Raw genomic sequence first — 22,303 nt, 5'->3', positions numbered from 1 at the left:
AGCCTGCGCTCTCTCGCCTCTGAGGGTGGGCTCGTGCGTCATGGGTGCTACCGAGTCCACCCCAGAGAGCAAGTTCGGGGAAGAGGACTCCGAGGAGGAGCAGGAAGAGGAGGAAGACTACCCCCCGTCGCTGAACGACACATCCACTGTGGACTATGGTGGAGACGGAGAGGGCTACCCCCCGTCGCTGAACGACACATCCACTGTGGACTACGGTGGAGAGGGAGAGGACTACCCCCCGTCGCTGAACGATGCCTCCACGGTGGACTACGGTGGAGAGGGAGAGGGCTACCCCCTGTCACCAGACGACGCATCCACCGTCGACTACGGTGAGGAGGAGGAGGAGTCCGAGGAAGAGGACTACCTCCCTCCGCCCATGGGTCCCTCTACCACCATGGAGAAAGGCGGGAAGGAATACTACGGGAGGGATTACCCTCCGTCCGAGGGCTCCTATACGGAGGAGGGGGAGCAGAGTCTGCCCTCCTTAGAAAGAACAGCCGGGACCACGAAGAGGAGTCCACCCTCCGATCGCTCTGGTGAGAGTACGATGGACTGCTCCCGGGGTGGCAGCCCAGAGCAGTCCATGGAGTGGAGCCAGAGGTCAGAAGAGGGAATGGACATAGTGGAGGAGCTCGCTCGCGGCTCGCCAGATGTGTACACCAGCCGCACTGCACCCGACGCGTACGCCAGCCCTGCTGCATGTCACGGTACGGCGGCCCCCTACTGGTCGCCCCCGTCTACAGCAGCAGCTTGTCCTGTGGGTGTGGTGTTGTGTTCGTCCCTCAAGTGGGCAGAGCCTGCGATCCGTCTCACATGAGGGTCGTTTGTTCGTCTATATCAGGGGTACTCAACTGGCGGACCGCGGTCCGGATCCAGACCCGAACGCAGTCCTGTCCGGACCCAATCTCATTCCTGATTAACTGGATACGGACCAAAACAAAACCGGAGCATTTATTTCAGGGCTATTGACAAAACATTCCGTCACGAGTGTTACGTTTGCAACCCCCGCTCAACAACTTACGTTCGCCACCCCCTCAACAACTTAAAATAAGCCTGCCTGGTTGACGCTTCGCGAGCGGCGCGAGGGTCCGCGCGGCGAAAATGACGTAATCGCTGTGGCTCCGCGTGTGTGCGAGAGCCTCGCGCGCTGTCGGTTCGCGAGGTCGTGCACCTCTCGAATTTTGTAACTTCGCACGCACCGCGCTTCAGTGCAATGAACAAAGTCACGTTTTTAGGGTTCATACACCTTGTACGTCACTTTCAAGGTCAATTTCAATATTTCCCAGCATGTTAAACATAATTAAGTTAAATATTTATACATATACTCGAAATAATTCGCTTTTTATCACATTATTTAATGGTTGTTTATTTTAAAAACGCCCAATCTTCACGTCTTCACGTTCTCTCATGTTTCGTCCTGGAATTACAAGAGGCTCGTATTTGTTAACCTAATACAAGAGAACTATTCAGTCAGACAGATATTTGTTGTGAAACCAAGTAGTTACAATTTCAAGCATTTTAAAGTACTTTAACCTAAATTCCAGCTCTTTTCAAACCTGAAACACATAGCAACATAAAAATTGGTCAGGTAAATGTTCATTCCCCTGTTTTGAGGGGTGTTTCTACCACATATCGTTTCAGACAAAACACCTATCGTTTCGGAGAACACTGCAGTGACGCTCGCGAAAGTATAAAAAATAAACGCCTCCACCAGCAGGGTCGCGCGAGGTGGGTGGAGTCACGCGCTACAGTCACTCGCGAAAGTACCAGGCTTTACGTTCCCCCCCCCCCGCTCAACAACTTACGTTCGCCACCCCCGCAACGGACCTCAGGTCACAGGTATCTGCCAAAATTGGACCGCGGACAAATTTAGTTGAGTACGCCTGGTCTATATATGTCTTGTCTTTGTACCAGTTGACCGCTGGTTATTATATCCTTAATTTGGATCAGTTCACGGGTTTTGGTTTGCGCACTTTACATATTAAACCATCCTATTTCCCTGAGACTTGGCGTGATCGCTTCCATTTATTTTCGCTCACCCTACCCATCACACATTAGCATAAACTCTATCACAAAAAATACAATTCTTTGTACCTGAGTATTAATAATTATTAATACTGAGTAATTTAGGCGAAGATACTTTTAGGTATATATTTATCCCCATACTTCCTCTTTTGAGTTCAAATTACAAGCAAATCATATCACTCTGCAATTTACATATGTTCAGTATAAATAATGTAAATGTGTGGTTAACTTAATGGTGCAAAAAGGAAATGGACACAGACAACTACCTTACCAAGATTTTCATACAGGTGATACAAATAATCCAAAATGTATGCTATAAAAGAGCAGCTAACAGTGAAGGCTGAAGGTTGATTGGCCATGGCATGCCCATTTGTAGAGAATCCAGTAGATGAGGGAGCGTGTGTAGTGCGCAGAGCATTCATGTTACCAGCTCCAAGTTCATTCCAGGACAGGACAGATCCACTGGGCTTTCCAGATGATTACGTATTTGAGCACTACAGGTTCAGAAGACACAGTATTATATATCTTTGTAAATTACTGGGGCCATATATTGAGAAGACCACTAGACGTAGTAAAGCTCTTACCAAACCCCAAACGGTCTGTATCGCTTTGCGCTTCTTTGCCAGTCGTGCATTTCTATACAGCGTTGGGGATGCATAACATCTTAGTAAGGCAACGGTCTGCCGCAAAATTTGAAAGGTTTACCTTGCGCTTAAGCGTTTCCTTAATATATTTATCAAATTCCCTGGTCACAGAGGCATCCTTCCCATCCTTTTCAGAACAGCTGGCATGTATTCATGAGTAGTAGTGTTGGTTTGATCAATAACTTGGAGTTAAATGTATATGACTTTAACAGACGCTCTTATCCAGAGCACTTACCGAAGTGCTTTGTATTCATCTTAATCAACTATTTCATGCTAAAATTCATTCAATTCAAAATGAATTCTCTAGGATTTCCAAATGTCATTGGTGCTATAGACTGTATTCACATCTGGATAAAGGCTCCATCTGTACCCATGGAGGCAGACTATGTGAACCAAAAAATTATTTCACAGCATCAATGTACAGGTACATGCAAGTTTTGCCTACCCAACAGAAAATGTAAAGCATGTCAGTTCATGGGTTTGAACAACTTTCACCCTTTGTCACTTTTGCCATTGTTCTAAATGGTTTGCACCAGCCAATTTCTATTCTCCAACATTGAGAGACAAAATTCTCTCAATTGTTATTCTCCAACAAAATGGCCCGGCTCGCTGCACGATTCCAGGATATTTCGTGCCTCCTCACTGGCACAGAGGTTTGCCCAAGGTAAGAATACTCTAACCACACAAAATAGTGCAGATTTGGCCTCAGTGTTTAACTCTACTCCTTATAATTGTAGGTGCATTTCCTGGCTTACTGCTTGGGGATAGGGGTTACCCCTGCCAACCTTTTCTTCTTACCCCATATGCAGACCCTACAACAGATGCAGAGAGGAGGTTCAATCGTGCACATTCAAAAACAAGGGCATGCATTGAGATGGCATTTGGACAGTTAAAGAGCAGATTTAACTGCTTGCGCCATCTCAGTGACCCCTGAGAGAGCCTGTGATATTGTAGCACCCTGTGCAGTTTTGCACAATGTGGCAATACTGCAAAAAGAAGAAATGCCAAGAGTGCAGTTGGAGCAATGGGAAGACGACATTTTAATTGCAGACCACATGGATGGTAGAGCTATGAGGGACATGTATGCAAACACTTACTTTATAGGAATATTTTGTTTGAATTTGTTCATTAACACTATTAACATAAAACAAGAGGCCTTTTTTTTGGAAAGAGAAATTTATTAATTGTCTTGCTGAGCCTGTGGACAGAAGAAACTTTGATTTACTTATCTTGCAAAAACAAGCATATTAAAGTGAGACCTTTTTGCAAATACTCACATTTTTCTCAATTTTCTTTATTTCAAGCTCCAACTTCTGTATTTTTAGTTTTTTGTACTGCAGATCTGTTTTTTTACATTCTATATCTTGGAGCAAGTACCTTTTGTAGATCTCACTAATCATGGATTCCTTTAAGACTGAAGTATAGTCAAGATTGAGAAGTATTTATTCATGTTGAACTGCATAACTACTACTCACATGTTCTCTTGCAGAGGTGTGAGCTCTGGACATGGAGGCCTGAGGGTCTTCTCTGTTCTTCCATTTCCTTTAAACACAACACAAATCATGAGATCACACAGCACATTAACAGACAGATACATATACACACACGCCTTACAGAACAGGCAGACACTGTGTCCTTTCTGAACAGGCAGAAGGCAGGTACCTTCTGTACCATCCTGGATGGTCCGGCAATCTCCCCCTGCAAACAACAAATTATGACACGTAAATGTTAACGGTCCTCAGGGTTCAGTCATAAGAAATAGGCTGGTTTATGGTACTCACATCATTGTCAAATACAGGAGGGTCCAAAAGAGTCAGCACACCCCCCTCCACTGTAAAATTTTAGTCATCAAGTATACAATAATGTAAAATCTGTAAAACAACTGAACCTACCTTTAACATAAGGCTGTGTATCATGAGGACAGACAGGATCAGATGATATTCCTCCTTCAATTCCCACAATGATGGGGCGTCCGCCAGGGGCGATTTTAGGATCTGGTCTTTAGGGGTGCCCAGCCCCCAGTGCTCACAGAGGCACAATACCAAATTATTGCGCAGGTGCAGAGCAAGGTTTTTGCATAATATAATATTTAAAAAATGTGTTGAGCCAGGGGGTGCTGAGCAACTTCACGGTGGTGCTCTAGCACCACTAAAAATACCCTAGCCTCGCCCCTGGCGTCCGCTATTTTGCTCTAAAGCAAGGTCTTCTGCAGGAGTGAGGGCTGCTACAGGAGGCCCACCACCAGTAGCAGCAGTAGCAGTTTTCTTTCTGGTTGCTAAAATATTTTATACAGTTATTAATATGGTGTTTTAACTTTTCCTGCACATTGGACTAATCAACTGTACTTACCATTCTGGAGTACATTTTTATATTTTCCTTGACCTGCTGCCACATTCTCTTAACCCTGCTCATGTTACTTCTAAATCAGGAAATTATTAACATTATTAATTTACTATAACACTTTAAATGCCAATGAATGGATTAAATTATATGCTCACGCATTTAATCTGTCTGCAATATTATGCCAGGCAGCTTCTCTGGCTTTATTAATACCGGACGTGTTGCCTTTCTTCATAATAACGTCTTTATATTCCTCATAAACATGTATGAGTAGCTCCTGTTCAGCAGAAGAAAAAAAAGCTGCTCATTTCGACATTTTCTTGCCTTTTCGAATATCGATTAATGAGGCTGTTTAAATACTGTGTGCGCGCATGATCGCCGATTACAAAAGCCTGGCTTGAATTAGCGGGAACAGGTTGCGTCTGGATTTCGTTAGTGGAACGGAACTAGACGGAAGTGAACTGTTTGGCTAACTCAAGCGATGCTCACTCTAATAAGCGCCGCTTTCATAAGCTCGCTTCGTGGAATAGACCCCTGGGGTCACAGGAGACCAATTTCTCAAGTTTAGAAATAGGAATGCTCTCCCATTCATGTCTAATACAGGCCTCTAACTGTTCAATCGTCTTGGGCCTTCTTTGTCACACCTTCCTCTTTATGATGCGGCAAATGTTCTCTATAGGTGAAAGATCTGGACAGCAGGCTGGCCATTTCAGTACACGTATCCTTCTACTACGTAGCCATGATGTTGTGATTGCTGCAGAATGTGGTCTGGCATTATCTTGTTGAAAAATGCAGGGTCTTCCCCTATGTTGCATATGTTGTTCTAGAAGAGACCTACGCCAAACTACGCGAGAGGCCAATCATAAATTACAACATAAATTAAACAAATACCTATGTCGTGTGTGCAATACAACTGTGCCATTTTTATTTTGAAAGCGCTATGTTTGTGTTAGTTCTGTGTGGACGTAGGTGCGTGTGTGCGTGTAGTAAGACCACTGTAGGTGAACAGCGATAAGTGATGCTTGCTAGGTTACCCCAAGATGTCAGCTCACTCTAAAAAAAGAAAAGTTGGCAAGGAATGTCACGTTTTTAAAAAGACATGGACTGCCAAGTATTTCTTTACAGAAAAAAAAGATAACACTGTGTGCTTAATTTGTGGTAGACAGGTCACTGTGTTGAAAGACTATCATTTAAATCGTAACTACACCTCCAAGCATGAGGAGAAATACAGAAATTTGACTGACAAAGACCACGCAAAAGAGTCTGATGCGTTGCTAGCAAAACTGCTAATCCCAACAAGGCCTTTTTACCAAACTTCACAACCCCAGAGATGCAGCCATCAGGACAAGTTACGTAATTTCTCACGAAATCGCCAGAAAAAGTACGGCATTTTCTGATGGCGAGTTCATTAAAGAGTACTTATTGAACTCTGTTGCACTGATATGTCCGAATAAAAAAGGCCACGTTTGAGAGTGTGTCACTCTCCCGACGCACCGTAATGAAGCGGGTTGAGGACATCGCTGGGAACTTGTCATTGTTTGTGTAACAAAGAGACAGAGAGGGATCCTTATGCAAAAGCACAGTGCTCTTCAGGCATGAAAATCTGTCACCTTTCGGCGAAATTCGCCGTTTTGAAGTTGAAAAGGGTGACCTACGTGAATCGTGTTGATCTGATGAGTTTTTTGTTTGGGGGGCGGGGGGGGGGGGGGGGGGGTCGGGAGATTATATGTATATATTTTAATTATCATATTGACTTAATTAGCAAACAGAGCACTTCCGAAATTGGCTATTTCAATGACAGTGGCCAGCAGTTTCCGCCCAGAACCTTCATAGAGGCCAAATAGCGTTTCAATCATACGAACGTTCTTCATTCATGTTATTCATTTACTGCTAAGCGGGACGAGAAGCAGGACCTAGTGCTACACCGCGGACAAGTCAGAAGAGCGTACATTTACCACTACATTTACCAGATCGTACATTTACCACTACATTTACCAGATCGTACATTTTTAATTGGGTGGATTTAATTGGGTTATTAATGGTTTCAATCGTTTTCATATTTTGCGGTAAAACAAAGTTACTGCCGTTTGCTACAGCGTTGAACACTGTCAGATCTAACCACAAGCTCTTGTGATAATAGGCCCATCTATCTACCTATTTAAGTTCGCGTCAACCCCGTGTAGTTAACGGTGACATAAAATAAGAAACAAGATTTTTTTCTAGTGTGTCTGTAGTTGTAACTGGTGAATCCAGGGACGTGTGAGGATAACATTCGCACCAGGGCAGAAAAGGTTGAAGATGAAGTTGTAAACTCTTGTCGTTTGAGTCTACCCTGTGCTTTAGCTCATGTTAGAAAATAAAAACACGTAAACCTGGTATTTTTACAGTAATTTTCGCCACTGATGTATGTATTGGTTCATTAAGACGTAATGGTTTTGACTGAGCCATCCGGAATGGCGAAAGCGGCTTCTTGCGTTTACGGATTGCGTTTACATTGAATCCATTGACATGACAGTCAAAAAAAAATTTTTTATGGATTTTACTATATTTTATGGAGCCCGTAAGGTGACATCATGTAAAAAAGAAATAAATAACGCGTGGCCACAACTTATTAACGCGTGGGAACGAGATACTAACGTCGCCTTTCACACGCGGCAACAAATTTATTTTTTCACAGCAAAGCAAGCAGATCCCAGGGATGTTCGCGAACTGACTGCCCAAGGAAGGTAAACCTGGCTTTATATAAAGTAATACTTAATTATCTTGTTCGCACGCGTTAGTAAGTCGTTTGCATGCGTTAGTAAGTCGTGGCCACGTGTTATTATATTTTTTACATGATGTCACCTTACGAGCTCCGTAATATTTGGCATCACCTGTCGCTGTATCCCCGTACACCAGCAGCCACCACCCACCCGGTCACAGTATACCCATGACGTCACATGTCAACGCCCCGTCGCCGTATCCCCATGACGTCACATGCCCCGCCCCCCGGTCTTCTCACCTTTTTAACCCCTGACCCATTTTCATGCCTGGGCTCTTTATTTGGCAGATAGATACAACCAGAGAATGCGAGATGTTAATGCATAAACGGAGTTGATCTAATGCCGTTTGTTGAGAGTGGTCTATCCGGTCCGGGGACGTAACAGGAAGGCAGAGTCCGTACGGTACCTGAGGGCTAGGCAGGAGACGGGGTCGAGGGAACAGGCAGAGGTCGGTACACAGGAGAAACAGCAGAGTATGATAACGCTCGGTATGCAACATGGTTGGCAATACTTCGCGACGAGGTGTTGTGATGACGGTGTATATGAATGCCTGGAATGTGGGCGTGGTGATGAGGAACAGCTGAGTCCTTAATGGCTATCAGGTGACATTCCTGACATTACCCCCCCTCAACGGAGCGTCTCCTGACACTCCACGACGCAAAGGCGGACGACCGCAGCCCCGGGGGGCAGGAAAATGTGGATGGGCAGCGTGGAAGTCGGCGATGAGCGAGGGACAGAGTACGTCCCGCGCGGCCACCCAGGTCCTCTCCTCAGGACCGAAGCCCTCCCAATCGACGAGGTATTGGAGACCACCACGCCGACGTCGGGACTCCAGCAGCTCCCTGACGATATACGCCGGCCGACCGTCGATGTCCAGCAGAACAGATGAGACAGACATGGGGCTGTAATGGACAGGCTTAAGGAGAGACACATGAAAGGTGGGATTAATGCGATAATGAGGGGGCAATTGCAGTTTGTAGGTTATGGCGTTAACCCTCTTCAGCACTTTAAACGGTCCGATGTAACGTTGACTGAGTTTACGGCAGGGCTGACGCAGGTTGAGATTCTTAGTGGAGAGCCATACTCGCTGACCAGGGTGACAGATCAGGGCCGGGAGACGACGGCGATCAGCATTCATGCGGTGGGTATGGAGGGCACGTCTCAACTGAATGTGAGCTTGTTCCCAGGTCCGAGCACTGCGCGTCAGCCACTCGTCTAGTGTAGGGATATCAGAGGGCGTCTTATCCCATGGGAAAAACGGGGGTTGATAGCCGTAGACGATTTGGAAAGGAGTGAGTTTGGTTGAGGAGTGTATTATGGAGTTCTTGGTTGTACCGCTCCACCTCACCATTGGACTGGGGATGATATCCTGACGTCAGGCTGGCTGTCACTCCGAGCAGTTTGCAGAACTGGGTCCAGACGCGCGAGGTGAACTGAACCCCTCGATCGGACAGGATGTCTTCTGGGAGCCCATAGATCCGGAAGACATAGTGGAAGATGTCCGATGCTGTTTCCATGGCTGTGGGTAACTTGGGGCGAGGAAGCAGACGACACATTTTCGAAAACCTGTCCACTACAACAAAGATTACGGTATTGCCTCCTGAGACAGGCAGATCGGTGACAAAGTCGACCGCTACGTGTGACCATGGCCGACGTGGGATAGGTAACGGGAGGAGTTTACCGGTGGGTAAGGTGCGTGGAGTACGCGACTGAGCGCATATTTTGCAGGCTAGTACGTAGTCGCGAATGTCGTCCTCCCACGATGGCCACCAATACTTCCGAGCGATGAGGTGGCGAGTACGAGTGATGCCCGGGTGTCCAGTCCCTGCCGTGTCATGGGCGAGCTGGAGGATTCGCCCTCGCAACGACACCGGGACGTATTGCTTACCCTCGGGACAGTCTTTGGGACTGGGGTCAGTGAGTAAAGCCGCATCCAAGTCGTCTTGCACATCCCATCTTATGAGGTCGAGGAAGTAGGAGTCCTTGAGAATATGCACCGGCGCCTCATCGCTCGGTGATCTGTCGTGGATCCGAGACAGAGCATCCGCCTTGGTATTCTTGGAACCGGGCCTGTAACACACTGAGAATTTAAACCGGGAGAAAAACAGAGCCCACCTTGCCTGACGCGGATTCAATCGTCTGGCGGACTTCACATACTCTAGGTTCTTATGGTCAGTATATACTATAAACAGATGTTCGGAGCCCTCCAGCCAATGACGCCACTGTTCTAGCGCTAGTTTCATAGCCAGGAGTTCTCTATCTCCCACGTCGTAGTTTACTTCGGCCGGTTTCAACTTCTTTGAGAAGTAAGCGCAGAGAAACAGGGGTCTCCTTGTCGTTGGGATAGAACAGCACCCACACCCACTTCCGATGCATCAACCTCGACGATAAACTGGAGTTTAGGATCCGGGAGGTGCAATATGGGTGCACTGGTGAACGCAGTTTTCAACGTGTTGAACGCTTGATGCTCTTTGGAGGACCACACGAAGCGCGTCTTCTTCCCCCCTTTCAGGAGGTCGGTGAGAGGGGCCGCTATCGAACCGAAGCTCCAAATGAAACGACGGCAGAAGTTCGCGAATCCCAGGAACTGTTGCAGTTCTTTTGTCGAACGAGGTACCGGCCAGTTAGTCACTGCATCCACCTTATCAGCATCCATGCGCATTTGGCCCGGCGAGAGGGTACAGCCTAGGAACGAGACGGTGGAAACGTAGAACTCGCACTTCTCAGCTTTCACATAAAGTTTATTCTCCCGGAGACGTTGCAGGACAGCGGAGACGTGTTGGACGTGTTCGGTGATTGAGGGAGAATAAATCAGGATGTCGTCAATGTAAACGAAGACAAAACGATCTATCATCTCACGGAAGATATTGTCCATAAAGGCTTGGAATACTGACGGACTGTTTGACAGCCCATAGGGCATCACCAGGTATTAATAGTGACCTCGAGCAGTAACGAAGGCAGTTTTCCACTCATCCCCCTCCCGTATGCGTATCAGATTGTAAGCGCTCCTCAGGTCCAGTTTAGTGAACACAGTCGCTCCCATCAATCGCTCTTGCGAAGCAGAGATAAAAGGAAGGGGGTAAGCGAACTTCGAGGTGACAGCATTAAGCGCACGGTAATCAATACAGGGACGTAGTCCACCCCCCTTCTTCTCCACGAAGAAGAACCCGGCTGCTACTGGGGACGTCGATGGGCGGATGAACCCCTTCTGCAGTGCTTCACTGATGTAAGATTCCATCGCGGCATCTTCGGGACGGGAGAGAGGGTATGGCTTAGATCTCTTGGGCAAAGATGACCCGGGGAGAAAGTCGATGGCGCAGTCGCTAGGTCTGTGAGGGGGTAATAGACTGGCCTGAGTCTTGTTAAAGACGTCCTTATACTCCTGGTACTGTTCAGGTACGACTCTAGAGAGGGAACGGAGAGGTAGGTGTATACAGGATTTTAAACACTGTGGTCGCCATTTGGTGAGTTCTCCAGTCCTCCATGAAATTTCTGGATCATGTGTCTTTAGCCAAGGAAAACCGAGTATAACTGGATCTCGGGGAGAGGACACCAGGTAGAACTGTCTCAGCTCTGTGTGGAACATACCAACTCGGAGAACGGCAGGCTTGGCACGTACGGTCACCATGCCGTCACCGATAGGTTGACCATTGACATCATTTATGTGTAGCGGGGGTTTCACTGGTTCAGTGGGAATGCTTAGAGATTTGGCTAAGTCCGTGTCTAGGAAATCACCTCCGGCACCAGAGTCCACTAAAGCCGAATAGTGATTGGTGATACCACCGCAGGTGAGTAGTATGGGAAGGCTAAGCTGGGACCTGCCACTAATGGAAAACAACGGTGTTTTTATTCTTTCTTGCGAGGACGATCTGTCTCTGGAGTGGATTGGACGTGTAGGACAGCCAACCCGGAAGTGACCTTCCTCACCGCAGTAAACACACAGGCCCTCGCGGACACGACGGGCCCGTTCCTTCGGCGTGAGGGGAGATCTGCTCAATCGTACGGGGTCTGGGAAGGCATGGGGTGTCTCACCGAGGGGTTTGGGCGACTGAACACGGGGAGTTGACACAGGAGATCTCTCACGGTTGGGACGGTGAGTGGCTAATACTTTATCCACATTTACAGCAGCTTGCATGTACTCTGTAAGGGACAGGTCGTCACTCTGACAAGCTAATTCCACCTGGAGGTCGATGCTAAGGCCGCGTCAGAACACGGTCTTCAGTTCTGAGTCCCCCCAGCCACTCCCTGCAGCCAACGTGCGGAACTCCCGGGCGAAGTCGGCTGCGCTACGTCCTCCTTGTTGTATTTCACACAGCTGTGTGCCGATGTCCAACCCTGCTGCGGGATGATCGAAGACCAACCGAATGAGGGCTGTGAACTGATCCTCCAACTCCAGAACAGGATCTTCACAGTTCCACAGGGCTGTTCCCCAGGCACCTGCCTCTCCAGTAAGGAAGGAGACGATGAAATGAACCTTTTGGCGTTCGGTCTGGAACTGGGTAGGATGGTACATGAAGTACAACGCACATTGCATCAGGAAGTGTCTACAGCGTTCAGGGGATCCGTCGTATCGCTCCGGAACAGCGACAGGAATACCGGAGGGTAACACGGAGGATATTACGGGACTAGGAGTACCGAGGTTCTGCGCGGTGGTGGCTTGATGGAGGGTCTCCGAGAGAGCCAGGATGGTAATCCCTTGGTTACGAGTCGTCTCGGTAAGTAGTGTGATTTCCTCCTTCAACGCCGCGATGCTGGCTGCTATGCACTCCGGATAGGCTTGAGCTTCTGCAGGATCCATGTTAAGGGCGAAGTATTTTGTAACGTTAGGAAGAGACAGAGAGGGATCCTTATGCAAAAGCACAGTGCTCTTTATTTGGCAGATAGATACAACCAGAGAATGCGAGATGTTAATGCATAAACGGAGTTGATCTAATGCCGTTTGTTGAGAGTGGTCTATCCGGTCCGGGGTCGTAACGGGAAGGCAGAGTCCGTACGGTACCTGAGGGCTAGGCAGGAGACGGGGTCGAGGGAACAGGCAGAGGTCGGTACACAGGAGAAACAGCAGAGTATGATAACGCTCGGTATGCAACATGGTTGGCAATACTTCGCGACGAGGTGTTGTGATGACGGTGTATATGAATGCCTGGAATGTGGGCATGGTGATGAGGAACAGCTGAGTCCTTAATGGCTATCAGGTGACATTCCTGACAGTTTGGGGAGATGAATGATGAATAAGTTAAAAATGTATTGCGCTTATTCAATGATTGTATTTTCTTATTTGACCTCTACACCACAATTCCACATAGCCTAATTATACAGATTTACAGAATAGTTTTACCAGTACCAGCTATTCAAAATATATAATTTGGTGCATTTTACAATGGAAGAAAGTCGAGTAGAATTAAGTTCCAGTTATCGTTGGTGTGGCCCTCTGACAATTCAGGTTTCTCATGTGGCCCCTTGTAAAAATTAATTGGTCTAGAACCTGAACATAGTTCTCTGCATTAATGGTGCCTTTCCAGACATGCAAGCTGCCCACGCCACAAGCACTCATGCAACCCCATATCATCAGTGACGCAGGCTTCTGAATGGAGCGTTGATTACAACTTGGGTTATCCTTGTCCTCTCTGGTCCGGATGACATGGCGTCCCAGTGTTCCATAAAGAACTTCAAATCGTCCCTCATCTGACCACAGAACAGTCTTCCATTTTGACACACTCCATTTTAAATGACCTCTGACCCAGTGCAAACATCTGAGCTTGTGGAGCTTGCTTAGAAATGGCTTCCTCTTTGCACTGTAGAGTTTCAGCTGGCAACGGCGGATGGCACGATGGATTGTGTTCACTGACAATGCTTTCTGGAAGTATTCCTGAGCCCATTCTGTTATTTCCTTGACAGTGGCATTCCTGTTTGAGGTGCAGTGATGTTTAAGGGCCCGGAGATCACAAGCATCCAGTAGAGTTTTATGGCTTTGACTGCGATCGTTCCAGATTCTCTGAATCATTTGATGATGATAACTTTAAAGTCTTTATTATTTTATGCTGGGTAACACCATTCTGGTATTGCTGCACTTTCTTTCTGCGCAACAATGGTGGAATTGGTGATGCTATTACCATCTTGGCTTCAGAGAGACACTGACACTATGAGAAGCTCATTTTATACCCAATCATGTTGTCAATTGACCGAATTAGTGTTAATTGGTCTTCCAGCTCTTCGTTATATGCTCAATTTCCTTTTTCCAGCCACTTATTGCTACTTGTCTCAACTTTTTTGGGATTTGTTGACACTGTGAAATATTTTAAATGTTACATTTACTCAGATTAAACTTTTGACATTGGCCATCTCCACATCATTGCATCATTTTATTCACAATTTGTTTAGTGTCCCAACTTTTTTGGAATCCGGATTGTATGTTAAGATCATGGACTGATAGAAGATACTATGATGGTTTAGTAATACATAGTAAAACATCATCTGTATGTAGCAATGGATTTAAGTTATGAATTATTAATCGCTGGGCACTATTGAACGTTAGGTTATTTCACCACTCACCCTTCTCACTCAAGCGAACCAAACTGAGTAAGGGAGGGCGTGACTAGTTTGTGAATTAAATGCTCCTCGGAATTCTATTTAAGCTCTAATTAAACAATATCTCGGACGTTTGTGAAAGTCTCAAAAAGATGACATGGTAAAAAAGGATGTCTGTTTACCCCAGTTAACTGCAAGCAAAGGATTAGCTAAAACTTATGCATCACACTAATCTGGTCAGAATGGCTAATTCTATTGTGAGGATTATTATAAAAGCAGTGAACATCAAGGCTGGTATGAAGGCGGCCATAATCAGGTCTTCCAGGCTTGGATGGCTGTCCACCCTACATGCTTTTTTAAGAGGTCCAAAATTAAACCACATATAATTTTCTGACAGTGACCCAGCCAAGACGTTCCAGAACCGCTATCCACTTGTTTGAGTAAGTAAGGCCTTCGCTGAGTTGAAGCAGGTGTGTCTGGTACTAACTAGGAGGGTACTAACTGGATACATTAGTATCTCTATACAAAAGCCATCTATGACTTTAGAGCAGGGATGGGCAACTGGCGGCCCGTGGGCCGCACACGGCCCTCGTCCTCACTCAGTGCGGCCCGCAAATAGATCAATAATAATTTAATAATTAAAAGAAAAAAAAACCAATAGAGCAGGACTTTTTTGTTCTTGTCACGTAGGGCTACGCCCCCCTCTCCTGTGTCGGTGTTGTTCCTTGCCCGGTTATCCCGCCCTGCGTGTCTGCTGTCCTGGTTTCCCTCTGTCTGCCACGCACGTCATTGTGTTCAGTTGTGTCTAGTTTAGTCCTGTGTACTTGTATCTCTGTGTTTCGCCCGTTGTCGGTTATTTGTGGTTTGTTCGGTTTTGTGGATTATCTCTGTCATCCCTGTTCTGGTATTTTCCGTCTCCGTTGTGTTTCTCCGTTGTGAATGACTCTCCTGTTACGACTCCTGCCTGTCCTGTTGACCACTTGGACGGCTCTCCCGTTTTGACCCGTGCCTGTACAAACAACTTCGCCTATGGAATTCCCCTTATTAAATCTCGCTCTTCTCAGCGTTTGTGTCCGCCTCCTCGCTCCGCAGCGTGCTACGCGTTACACTTCTTTGATATGAAGGAGTTCAAATTCCTTTTTGCACTTTTTTATTAAGCAAATGTTTTTTCTTTGTTGCTTATTAAGGACATGTTAATGCATTTATATGCAGAAAATAGATGTATGATGGTGCAATAAACATACAGATCTGAATTCATTTAAAATGTGTTCTTATTGAGAATAATTTGTAGTGTCTTTCATATCCAATTATTTGAAGTGCGTGGTCATGTGGCCCTCCAATAATAGTGCTGAAAAAATTTTGGCCCTCTTTATCATGGAAGTTGCCCATCCCTGCTTTAGAGGGTTCATGTGACGCCGAGGGCGTCGGGACAGAGGCAGCCGGAGACGGGGGTTGAACAGAAGGATGTTTATTGTCCATGGCAACCAAATCAGTAAAGCTCTTAGCGCACACACTGCAAGTGATGCAAGGTAAAGCTCGTAGCGCACACTAGTAAGGCTCTTAACGCACACACTGCAAGTGATGCAAGGTATAGCTCGTAGCGCACGCAGGTAGGGAACGCAGTGACGGACACGCAGAGACCAGAGACGCTCATGTAGCGGCAATGTGCAGCACTGGACCAGACGACCTGCGGGCTTAAGCAGGCCCGTTGACAGTCTTGCTGGGGCCCGGGACAAGAAAGTTTCATGTTTGCCCCCCCCCCCCCCCCCCCCCACGCGCACGTCATTTGAATTTTCTCTGTAGCAGACAATCCTTGAGTTAGGTCATATAGTATATAATATAGCCACACATCAAAGCTGTTTCTGACAGCTGACTATATTTGACGCGTCGCGAGGGTTCGCTCGAAAATGACGTAATCGCAGTCGCACCGCCGTGCTCGAGGGCCTCACGCGCTGTTGATTCGCGAGATCGTGCACCTCTCGATTTTTGTAACTTCGCGCGTGCCGCGTCTCAGCGCAATGAACAAAGTCATGTCTGCAGGGTTCATACACCTTTATAAGGTGGAATTCAAGCACTTGTACGTCACTTTCAAGGTCCATTTCAATATTTTCCAGCACGTTAAACTTAATTAAGTTAAATATTTATACATATAATCGAAATGATTGGAAATAATTCGCTTTTTATCACAGTATTTAATGGATGTTTATTTTCAAAACGCCCTCAAATCTTAACGTCTTCACGAGAACTGTTCAGTCAGACAGCTATTTCCCAGTCAACATGTCCATGCGGGCCCCACATGGGTTTGAAATGGGCTGGCACATGGGCCCTTTTTGGGCAACCCAGCTGGGGCCCACAAAGATTTGTCCATCGGCTCCACATGGGCCCCATGTGTGTTAGCCCATGTGGGCCAATATTGGGGTCAATGTGGGCCTCAGATGGGCCCCGTATGAGCATTGATTCACTGGCCCTACATGGGCCCCATGTGTGTTAGCCCATGTGGGCCAATATTGGGGTCAATGTGGGCCTCAGGTGGGCCCCGTATGAGCAATGATTCGCTGGCCCTACATGGGCCCCTTGTTTGTGTGGGATAATGATGGGGCCAGTGTGGGCAACAAGTAGGGCCCTTATGGTTAACTGCAGACACCCGCTTCAGCCCCATTAGGGGCCCATGGGCAAATCTTTATAGGCCCCATATGGGTTATGCAAAGGGGGCCCAATACAAATATCAGCCCATCACTCACTAGAATGTCAGCTTGCATCACACATTTGGAGCACAATTACTATAATGCTAACTTGTGTCATCCAATGTGGGTCCCTATGGAGTCATGGAGGGCTTCAGGTGAGGTCTCTGCTGTACATACCTAATGCAATATTCAGTTGCTTTTCTTACTTTGCAAAACTGTTGTATAAGAGCACAGCACTAAAGACTGTATTATCATAAGTAATTTCAATCAGAAATGAGCTGTTTATAATAATACTTACATTTAAATGACGACAAATGCTTGATCAATCCTAATAAAAATGTTTTATTGAAAACGACAACTCATTAACAATTTTAACCATAAATGTCCATAAAACATATGTTAAGAGTCTTTAGAATCCTTTACTGTGTGTTGCTGAGTTGTGTAGTTTCACATCTTGTAGAGAGAGAGAGAGAGAGAGAGAGAGAGAGAGAGAGAGAGAGAGAGAGAGAGAGAGAAGAGGGGAGGGAGAGACAGACAACAGTATTAATTAAAGCACACAACAGTAACACTGCAGATTATCTAAACCACTTTTAGCAATGATAAACATCCTTCTCTGTGAATCTAAAACATGGTAAAGCATAAAAATCCTGTTTGTACTATTGAATTAGCACACTAGGCCTGTTTAATGGGCATGCATTTTCTGCACCACCTGGGTCCTGACCATAATACACTGTACAGAACTCTATGAAGGCTCTTGCCAGCTTCTAGTTTGCACAGTATAATAAAATCCTGACCAGTACTCCTTCAAATATACTATACAATTCACTAATTTGAGTTGCTGCAGTTACTCAAAATTTCCAAAGACACTGATGTCTAACACTTTAATCACCTCTTGGGGGAGATTTTACAAAGGCCAAGTGATGTGTTTACAAGTTAGGTGTACATAAAACATTTAAAAACTCCAATATAGGAGCTGTCAGGGTTTTGGAAAGTAAAAATGACTGATTTTCACATGCCTTCATAGTCACATTATCACAAACGTGTAACTCACTATTGATTACTTACATCTGTTCTGCGTTCCTTTTTTGAAAGTCTCTCTGCGCTCTCAGTGCATGGTTTCCATCATGGTCACGAGCATTGGTAAACCACTTTGAGACAGCTCTCTCAACATCTTTAGTTAATTCTGAAGATAAGCATTTTGTTTTAGGGCACCTACAAAACAAAATTTAAAATTCAGATAGAATAAACTGAGGCAAAAACAACCACCACATGTTACTTTACAGAGCACCAAAACGAGAAAACCGCTATCTAACTTGTACCCATTACAAGAATGATTAGTAGCTGTTTATCCATAAGACAATACTCTTTTCTGCTATACACAAGATTGTCTATGGTAGGTTAGGACTATGATCGTTTGTTTTTCCCCTCATACTGGGATTAATACTACACAGCTCTACCTTAGAAATGCAGTCATTTGTACAGTGGTACCTCGAGATACGAGTTTAATCCGTTCCAGACCCGTGCTCGTATCTCGAACTGCTCGGTTCTGGAAGCAATTTAACAATGTAAAATATTGTAATTGGTTCCGGTCCTTAAAAAAGTCACAAAACTAGCGTAAATGTGGAAAAAAAGACATGTACTCCGGCCGAACAGACGAGCGAGTTCGGCTACACGAGTGCCTTTCTCATGCAGGTGAATAATCTCCTGCTTAGTTTCTATAGTTATCATTCTCTTCTCACTGGACTTTCCACTACTAGAGCCTTTTTTGGAGCCATAATGCAAAACAAACGTTTGTAGTATTGAAATACTGTACTGTATACACCGTACGTAGTGTTACTCGTTGCAAAGCACACGTGCGAATGGCTGTGATGACCGGTTCATGCTCGTATCTCGAAAGTGCACTCGGGTGTCGAACAGAAATTTTGCTCGTCTCGGTGCTCGTATCTTGGATCGCTCGTATATAGAGCAGCTCGTATCTCGAGGTACCACTGTATTTGGTATATTTAATGCCAGGACACGACTTACTATTAACTGTAAAGGTTTATCACTTAATTAATAACTAACAGGACAATTATCTTTTCTACCAAAACGTTAAGCAAACATTCTCTAAACATAACTAGCTAGCTAGTTAACCAAGGTGACCACTTAGTTCTAGTGTTTGCTAAAAGGTGACCACTTAGTTCTAGTGTTTGCTAAGATAGGTTAACTCACTATCTTAGGTTAGCTAGCCTAGCAACATCGAAATTTGCACTTATGTCTTAGCTGATCTAGGAAAATTAATTAACTAAATCTAGGTGGGTTACGTCGAAAATGTGTAAACATAGACATTTAAACACTATATTTCCCCCCACAGATTATTCCTCTTAGCCATAACAAATGAACGGCTTGCGTTCTACCTTTCAACGCTAACGGTTGTTTTAGCTATCAAGCTAGCAAATTAACATAGCTAGGTTTGAATTAAATATAACGTCAGGCATTATATCCTCAGATATTTTTCTTTCTTTCATTGTATATTTGTTCTTTTACACATTGATAACCAAATTAGAGAAACCGGATAAAAAGTTAATTTCTTACCTCAGTGAATAATATCTCCAACGGATATAAAAATTCACTTTCAGTCAGGCCAGGCGAGACCGTTTAGTCTTTCGTTGGGGGCGGGCGCGCACGAGAGGAGGCGAGGCAACGGTTTATTCCATAACTCTGAAGCAGGTACATTAACTTTGTAAATATTTTGAATGAATTTAGTTATTATAACTGCTTCACAAATTAAACTATATCAACATGCAATTTATTTGTTTGTGTGCCAGAGAAATATCCAGTTCTACCATAATTTGCTTGAGCTGAGGTATAAAATCGTGTACTATGTAAAAATGTCTGTTTTGTAAATGGTATTTAAAAGTCCGTTTTTAAAATATTAGGCTGTTTTAAAAATCAGGCCCACGTGGGTCCCAACTATAACCCAACTGGAGCCGGGATTTATAACCCCAATGGGGCCCACAAATGTAACTCAACTGGGGCCCGAATAGAACCCTTAAAAAAGCCCACTCTAAGCCCATGCCCAGATAAAACCCATACTGCCCAGTTAAATCCCATGTGGGGCCCATGTGGACATGTTGGCTGGGTTGTTGTGAAACGATGTAGTTACAATTTCAAACATTTTCAAGTACTTTAGCCTAAATTCCAGCACTTTTCAAACGTGGAACACAATGCAACATTAAAATTCGTTAGGTAAATATTTTTCCTTTCTTTTCTGCACTCCAGATTTCTGTATTTACTTTAACTATCCACCACTGTATTTCCCGCTGTTGTGGGGGTACCAGCCGGTTACGGTCGGTGCTGGATCAAACCATTTTCCAGTGGGAGGCGGGGGTGTATGCACTTAATGGAAAATATGCAGATAGGTAAAAAAAAAACATATATATTTTAGCCATTGAGCTTATTTTGAGTACAGAATTTTATATTAATGAAAGATTTCAAGATTATTTAAAAATTATAGACTTTAAATAAAAAATAAATTGCTGGGCTCTTTGATGGGCCCCCCTGGCCCTGGGGCCCGGGACAACAGACCCGGTTGTCCCCCCCTGTCGACGGGGCTGGGCTTAAGAAGAGCAAAGTAAATAAGAAACAGGTGTTCAGTATGCTGGTGATTGTGACTGTGGGAGTGGCTGCGTGCGCGGGGGTGTGTGCTGGGATCGGCTGCTGGCCAGGATGCGCGCCCTCTGGTGGCGACCCAGCCCCCTCACCGTGACAGTTCCTCAACTCACCATACCGGAGCTGAGGAGGTAATCATATATGCTAATACATTATGTATGCACATTATGACTGCCACAGTGTATGCTAATAGTCAAAAAAGTCAAATGAATACAGCATGGCAGCCATGGTGATAGGGAACTGGTCTTGTGACTGAAAGGTTGTGGGTTTGATTCCCAGGCTTGAGGCCGTGACTGAGGTACCCTTGAGCAAGGCACCTAACCACAACTGCTCACCGGGCTAGGGCTGCCCACCATTCTGGGCACATGAGTACCATAGCCCCCTATTAATCACTAGTGTGTGTGTGTGTGTGTGTTATCACTGCACATTTGAGTAATGTGGAGGACAAATTTTGATTGGGGTGAAAATCACAATTGACAAATATAGCACATTATAATTGAATATAATTATAATGGGAGGAAAAGAGACATGATAATAGTCTATATGCATCAACATGGTTTACATCGGATAATAATAATAATACAGGATTTAATCTTCATGTTCAAACACCAGTCCTGATAGCATAGTGTATGATTAGCTGCTTATGTTCCGGACACTGAATAATGAAGGCTGGGCTCCACGTTCTGATGATCCTGTATTCTTCATCTATAACAGTTATCCTTGGTCTGTAAGAGCTGTTTCCTCTGGGAGGGGTTAGAATCCAGTATCTATATGGAATTATAAGAATCATGGTCAATTTGGGCATTCTTGGATATAGGTCTATACATGATTTTCAAAGGTGATGCTTTATGGTTAGGAATGCATCAAGTTAAACAAGAAAAGCCATAAACAGGGGACCTCTATCCTGGTGAGTCTGATAAAAAAAAGATCTCCTCAGTCCTGTGGGCTCTGTGTATGGGTTTTTTGGAAGGGATAACAGGTAAAAGAGGTGATAACATTTTTTATCACACTGTCTAATTGAGGCAGCCAATAGTTTAATGAAAACACATTTTTGTAGCAGAAGAGAAGCTTTGGTGGAGAGTTTAGAAAAAGTGTACTTACCTGGGTTTAAAGAGATGGTCCAATAGAGGGCACTGTTTGCTATGTTATGGTTGCTCTTAGCATTACCTTGCAGAAAAAGTAAACACTGTTCAGCTTTAGAATGCTTTCATTAGCCATACTTCTAAATGTTAAAAGTTACAGATGCCAGCTCTTGACAACACTCGTTAGACTGATGTTAGAGTAATCCTTTAAAAATAAGGTTTTGCACTCAGTAAAAAAATATAGGATGTCATTATTATAAACTAATTTTTCAGTATAAGTTTTGTATTGTAATATTGATTGCAATAACTAGCTGACAATTCTTCTGCAAGTAAGTTATGTACATTTAGAGATAAAGTTGTCTATAGTTATTATTTGGAATGTATTTCCAACTTTCCAGGGAATCACTCATGGACGTACTTTTGTAATAAAAAGTGAGGGGGACATGGATCGTCGTTATTTAAATATTTGGTTTTAACCGTAAAAACTGGGGGGGACTTTTGAAAAAGTGGGTGTGTCCCCCCCAAATTACGTCCGCGGAATCACTACAGTAGTAGGTGCACAATGACAAAGGCAACAAGTTTTTCTG

General features: G+C 45.0%; 1 long non-coding RNA gene across 1 annotated transcript; it reads right to left on the bottom strand.

Moving 5' to 3' along the window:
* Positions 1–17,282: 17,282 nt before the first annotated feature.
* Positions 17,283–19,630, bottom strand: LOC143487911 (uncharacterized). Its single transcript, XR_013124420.1, has 3 exons — positions 19,558–19,630; positions 18,049–18,195; positions 17,283–17,436 (listed from the first exon to the last, which is right to left on the bottom strand). It is a non-coding gene; the product is annotated as an uncharacterized LOC143487911 (long non-coding RNA).
* Positions 19,631–22,303: the final 2,673 nt, after the last annotated feature.

Source organism: Brachyhypopomus gauderio, unplaced genomic scaffold, assembly GCF_052324685.1.
Source record: "Brachyhypopomus gauderio isolate BG-103 unplaced genomic scaffold, BGAUD_0.2 sc51, whole genome shotgun sequence".
NCBI classification, from domain to species: Eukaryota; Metazoa; Chordata; class Actinopteri; order Gymnotiformes; family Hypopomidae; genus Brachyhypopomus; species Brachyhypopomus gauderio.
This window is presented reverse-complemented; position numbering and strand designations above follow the sequence as displayed.